Raw genomic sequence first — 7195 nt, forward strand, 5'->3', positions numbered from 1 at the left:
CTATTTAATTGTCTTAAAAAGAAGGGCTTATCAAATTAAGTATTTCCAAATTCAGAAATATAAAAACTCAACTGTTTTTCAAGTTCACGTGATCTAAGCTAATCTTTAGTAATTAAAGCCTGTTTAAGTTTGTTGGTTTAACTAAAGTGGACATACCTGCAGCTTTGTTAGCATTAAATATAACACAGACATGCATCTTTTATTCTAGTCAAGTAAGTTCGTGTTATGTCTTTTACAAAATTTATCAGCCAAGAAAAATAGCTTGAAATGATGGCTGACTTTGTCTCAAAGTTTTTGTGAGTAGTGCAAACATAATTGTTGAGCAAGTGATTTAGATAGATATAAGTGGGGTAAGAGTAAACTTTTCAGCAATGATTGTTTTATGGTATGTCCACTTAAAAAGTTATTTTCCAAATTTCTTTGGAAACTTGAAAGTTTAGTTTTGCAAAGATAAGTTAAATGAAGGAAATTTTCAAATCAGATAAAATACTGAAAATTACTGAAGATTGATTTTTTGGCTTTTTATTAGAGAGGAACTAAAGAGACATGGGTCTTTTTGTAAATATGTCCTGTGCCACACTGAAAGATTGAACTGAGAAGCATGTGTCTATAAAATATACCAGCATTCTTTCTATTGACAAATTTACTAATATAACAGTCACAATTATTTTTAGTTTTCACTAAAAATTAAATATTGCAATTAAGACTACTAGAAATAATATGAGAACACTCTTTTGGAGTAAGAAAATATGGAAATGCATTTTTAAAGGGAAATAAAACTGGTTAATTCAGAATGGGAAAAGGACAAACTAAGTGGATACAGAAAAAACTGGAGAGGAAACCTTACCTTTTGTGACTCAGTTGGCTGAAATTGAATGAATTATTATAAGCATTTCAAAAATAAGCTTTAATAGCTATATTGTACTTATGTAAAACAGAAATAATATTTCACATGATAAAAGGACAAAGTTTTATGGGACTATTGTTGGCTCTTTATAAGATTATAAAAGGGTTTTTCTTTATCTTTTAAATAATCTACCTAGAAAGCAAAGATTTTCTGCTTTATCAAAATAATCTCCTATGCTTCATGCTGCCTTTAATATCAGGGCTTTGGTTACTTGGGGAAATTTAGTCTTAATATCTAAATTTTGCTCACAACTATGTAACCTTTTGTAAAATCCTTTATTTTCACTTTGATTAAATGGATAATGAAGTACTGTTTCACAATGCTCTGTGATGCTTTTTAGTCAAGTGTCCAAAACTTGGTATTTTTAACAAATTTCCCAAAATCAAATTCTACATAAAGTCGTCTTCTTGACTTTGACCTTAGGATTTTACAGAAAGCCCATAGAACATCTCCTTATAAAAAGAGAAACCTTACACTAATTAGGCTTATGTGACATATGTTAAATTATATGAAAAGCAGTCACTAAGAAGTAATTCTAAGTCTTTTTAATATTGTATTTTAGAGGTATATGAGTGTTCAAAAATTGTATGAAATACTGATATAAGGTATTCATCACAATTCTAATAACTTGAAATGTTGTACGTCACAAAAATAACCAAATTTCTTAGACCATTGAATTGTAAGAACTAAAATCAGATCTTTACTCATGACAACTCTTTGTCATTTATAGACAGTTATATTTCATTTTCAGAGATTCATGGAAAGGATTCTGACAAATAGTGTAGTATGGGTTTCTGATAACTTTAAGATCATAAAATTCACTAAGAATTTACAAAATTCTAGTAGTAAGAAACCGAATTAGTAAAATTGCTAACAAAAGATCCTAAGTTTATATGAAGAATCAATTCTTCATGTAAACAGGACACATTTGGAAGCATTGGTTATCATTCATTCAATTTCAGCCAAGCCATTACCAAGCCTTTGGTATGTTATATTTGAAAATTATGTGCATAGACTCAGATATGAATGACTAGACAGCTTTAAGGAACTAAGGTTGACTTTTTGGAGCCAAGAAATCCCCTTGGAAAAGCAGCCTTGTACCTTGCTTACATGGATTCCAACAACCCTACCAGGTGAGTAAAGAATATCACTTCCTGGCATTCCCAGGAACCTTAAGATATTTTGGGACCTTGAGAAGAGATGAATTAATCCAAATTGATAGGCATTGCAGGCAAAGGCGAATGGTAAGTACTTGGCTTGAAAATCTTTCAAGAGTCCAATCTGAGATTCCTTATGAAAAGTACCAGTAAAGCAGATTTAAAGAACCTTTACGGCCAATAGTTATTCTTCCTACAATTATATAAATAATATTTAAGCTAAATTTATTGAAACCAGACTCACCTTGCAAACGAATCCATTTCTACCAGAGATATACAACACTAAAATGAAAGTGATTGTGGAGAGAAAAGTTATGCTTGTACTTTTTTAGATTTGATTCTAGTGCTGTTCAGTGTCTATGTGGTTTTAAATTCTGCCTATAAACAGGACTGGATCCTAAATTCTTCCAGTTCCCTCATGTATCTGGCTGTGCATTTCCAAACTAACATATCTAATTTTCTCCCAAACTTTTGACTTTCAATCACTAAGAAAAAAAAGTTTCCCAGCAGCCCTGCAAACTGATGGGAACAACTTGATGTAAACCTCAGCGATAGCTCACATTCGGACAACCTTTCTGCCTATTATATGGCTACTCAGTACCCAAGGACATCAATTAGACATTCAAACTGCAAAAATGCTTTGAGCTCAACATCTAGAATGGCTGTCCGAAGGACCCAGACTAGGGTTACAGTCTACTCCAACATTAACCTTTGTTTTTATTAAGAGTAAGAAGCATTTCTATCTAACGTACCTGATTACTTACACCACATAGCTGAATTTAAAAGACCACCTCCTGAAATGAGACACACGCTGTTTAACTAGACCGACCTATTCTCAGGACAGAAAGATAGGTTCAGTGAGACATAAAGAAAACACACCTGGCAGTCACACACATCAAAACATATGGTTCCTGCCCACAGGGTCTGTATAGTTATCAGATTTCCTGTGCGATGGCTCCATACATGTAAAAAAAAAAAAGAAAGCACACCTAACACAAGCAACACAATTTAAAATAAACATGTGGGAAGACATCAAACTAAGAAGTTTCTGTACAGCAAAGGAAACCATCAACAAAGCGAAAAGGCGAACTACTAAGAAAAGATATAGCTGATAAGGAGTTTATAAAGAACTCATACAACTCAACATCAAACACCCCAAACAATTCAATTTAAAAATGGGCAAATGACCTGATTAGACATTTTTCTATAGAGCATATACAAATGTCCAGCAGACACATGAGAAGATACTAATTATCAGGGATATACAAATCAAAACTACAAGAGGTATCACCTCACCCCTATCAGAATGGCTATTATCAAAAAGACAACCAAGAACAAGTGGTGGTGAGACTGGAGAGGAGGGGTTATAAACTAGTGCAGCCAGACAGTATGGAAAAACAGGATGGATGTTCCACAAAACATTTTTAAAAGAGCTGTCCTATGACCCAGCAATTTCATTTCCGGGTATTCATCCAAAGAAAACAAAACCATTAATTTGAACAGATATATGCACCCTATGTTCATTGCAGCATTATTTATATACTGAAGATATACACTGAATGGCCAGATTATTATGGCTACCCCATCAGTACTTCACTGACATTTCCAAAAATATTAAATATTGAAAACTTCCTAAGCAAATACTCTCAAGGTTTTTTTTATTATTATTATTATTTGCATAACTAATTCACTTCATTGTACTGATGGGGTGGTCAAAATAATCTGGCCACTCAGTGTAGAAGCAACCTAGGTATCCATCAAAAGATGAATAAAGAAGTTGTATATCTATACCATGAATTGTTACTTAACCATAAAAAAGAATGCACTCTTGCCATTTGCAACAACCTGGATGGACTAAGAGTATTATGCTAAGTGAAATGAGTTGGGCAGAAAAAGACAAATACCATATGATTTAAATTATATGTGGAATCTATAAAACTAGCAAAATGAAACAAACACATTCATAGATAAAAAAAAAAAAAACAACAACAACAGATGGTTGCCAGAGTGGAGGGAGATGGGTGGGAAAGAGGATTAAGAAGTACAAACTTCCAGTTACAAAAGAAGTTAGTACAGGACATCTAGTCAGTAATATTGTAATGACTTTCTATGGCGACAGGTGGTTACTACTTTATAAGGTATATAAAGAAAATTCCTGCAACTCTAGAAGAAAAAGACCAATATATAAAGAATTAAGATTGGCTAAAGATAATGTTAGACATTTGATAGAAAAAGAAATATGCTGCTTACCACTTGAAAATACACTGAAATTTCTCAAACTCATTACTAATAAGAGAAATTCAAACCACATGAAATTTGGTAGACTTACCACAACAGCCGCCCTCAATGAATCATGCCTCCAGGTGATAATGCTCTTGTGAAGTTCCCTCCATTTTGACACGGGGCCAGGTCATCTGAAAATGTGAGGCACTTTTGTATGTCAACTATAATAAAAAAGAAAATTCCTGAAACTGCTGCCACTCTGTGAGAATGCACAGTAGGACCCTCTTGAGGATTAAAGACCACACAGTGATACATGATCAGCTTTTGAGGCTGTCCCAGTGAATACAGCCAAATGAATAAATGCAGGAAAAACCAACAGGACTGCCTTGCCAACACACAGAATGGTGAGAAATGATAAATCTTGTGGGTTTTGTTTTTATGGTGGTGGGGGGGGGGGTTGTCATATACCAATAGATAATTATTACACTAAGATACCGTTCTCACTTACGGGATTTGTAGAGATTAAATATTTCACAATTCCCATTGGCAGTAAGCTATGAGAAAACATGCACTGTCATACACTGCTGGTGGGAGCATAAATCGATATGTACTCTGTAGAAGGCAATTTGGCAATATCTACTAACATTTCAAAAACTTATTCTTTTCCACCCAACAGTCACATTTCTAGAGAATTATTCTACAGATACCTTTACACGGGTGCAAAATTATTTTATGTACAAGTTTGTTTTTTGTTTTTATGCAGAACATTATGTAGCAGCAAAAGGTGAAAATAACCCAAATGTTTATTAACAGAAGTCTGGTAAATTTAAACTAAAACATGTTAAAAAAAAAAAAGTGAAGAATCTTCTCATGTAGTTATAACTTAGATATATCATTAAATAATAAAACACAGTGTAAAGGATGCCAATGGTATGGCACATGTTGCATGTGAATTGAAGAAACATAGAAACTTATACTTGTATGATTGAATAGGCTCAGCTTGCAAAAGGCACTGACATGTAATTCTTCACTATTGTAAGCTTTCCATTTAGTTTGCTTCCGATGATTAAATCTAAGTCATTTGAAAAAAAAAAAAACCCACAAAACTCTGGGAAATAAGTATATCTTCTTTAGAATTGGATGGGTGGGGCATTTAGAACTAGGACTAATAGAGAGGATAGTAGCAAGTGTAGATAGGGTGTCATCCCAAAAATGTATACACACTATAACAGCTAATAGCTCAATTTTGATAAACACTGCCTTCATAATTATTCAAAGTGTGTGTGTACATTTTTGTGGGGGACACCCTCTATATATTTTTAATATAATTCTTTTACTTAAAATCCAAGATCTATTACTTTGATCAGTTTTTAGGTCTCAGAAAAACTTTGTAATTAAATTATTTTTAACTTTATTGTTAAGAGTACTGTATTATATTTTGGCCATTACATAAATATAAATATGTGCTTTGCAAATTAATAATGATCTCAAAAACTTAATCTTTGTATGACACATTTATCTAATGAAGCCCATATAGTTGAAAATTAGGTTATTACCAATATAATGCTATTATAAACAGTACTGAGGTAAACATCTCTGTAGTGGAGAAAAACAAAATTTTCCCCTCCCTTTCTAGTCCAGGAGATCTGGCTTTGGCAAGAATTCTTACCCTTCCTCGGCTTCTTCCAGTTTTCCAAGATCCCAGCTACAGGCCTGGAGTAAGTACAGTGTCTCATTTGTTGCCAAACTGTAGGGAAGGAAAAATAATTTTCCCTTTATCCTTATGGGTATCTGCCTGCGACCCACTTCACCCCTCTACCCCCTTAATGAAACCCAAGTTAGCAGGAGAAAAACAAATATGTGTACCTCCCAAACACATGAAACATACCCATAAACACTACTTTATCTCCCTGAAATGGTCCAAGCCGCTACCTTAAATATTATCTTCAGCTAAAGGCAAAAGATGTTGGACATGAGGGCAGCCAATTGTCAGGCCAATCACAGTAAATGAGAGTTATCATGATTTAAGTCAGTACCTTTTCATTGAAAAGAATTTCTAGATGCTTGGTCATTCTCTTCCTGGTAGAGTAAGGAGATACCCTTGCACACATAGGTTCCCCTCATAAGCCTAAAAGTCTCTTACAAAAAAGGTAACTTCTACTTGGTTTTCAGAGCTTCTCCCATGTCTTAAAAATAATCTGTTGAAAATAATCCTTATGCCAAAGGGGCATATTCTGCTCATTTTCATGCAGAAATTTTCAATTGTATATTTGATTACCTCCCTAAAACAATTCTCTAAATGTGGACTTACTTTGACAAAGGACATGAACATTATCTGTATGGATATTTTTTTTTCATATGAATGAGTTTAAATGTTCTTTGTTTAAATATTTTTATTTACCTATTTAAAATGTTTTTTTATGTTATGCTAATTTTTTTAACCTCTTAAAGTAATAAGTATAATCTTTTTTCAAACTTGAGGCTTAATATTTACTACATTTTGTGTTGTGAAAAGTTAATCTAGCCAATTGATTCATTTTAAGAGGAATCATTTTGAGCCCAATTCACATTTGTCAGAACAAACATGTAATCTCCCCCTCAAAAAGAGGAATAATTAAAATAGTTTACATCTTTTTAAAGATGTCAGAGAGCTTTGACAAAACAAATTTGGAATAACCACTGTTAAAGTTGTGGATCACATATTTCTGAATATTTCATTTTAATCGGCATTTGTAATCTGCTTTTGTCAGCCAATTAGCTCTACCCTTCCATTTCAGAAAATTGTAATCTCATTTAATACTAATAAAAAACTTATTCAAGAATCTCCCATTATCCAGAACGTGTTTCTCAAAGGCAGGCCCACATATCCTATCTGGTTTTTATGCACCCTAATTCAATGTAAAGAATG

At 33.2% G+C, this 7195-nt stretch overlaps 1 non-coding gene across 1 annotated transcript; it reads left to right on the forward strand.

Moving 5' to 3' along the window:
• The first annotated feature begins 2921 nt into the window (after positions 1-2921).
• On the forward strand, positions 2922-3030 carry LOC132215954 (small Cajal body-specific RNA 14). The gene has a single exon (XR_009448650.1). It is a non-coding gene; the product is annotated as a small Cajal body-specific RNA 14 (non-coding RNA).
• Positions 3031-7195: the final 4165 nt, after the last annotated feature.

The sequence above is a fragment of the Myotis daubentonii genome, chromosome 14, assembly GCF_963259705.1.
Source record: "Myotis daubentonii chromosome 14, mMyoDau2.1, whole genome shotgun sequence".
Classification (NCBI taxonomy): Eukaryota; Metazoa; Chordata; class Mammalia; order Chiroptera; family Vespertilionidae; genus Myotis; species Myotis daubentonii.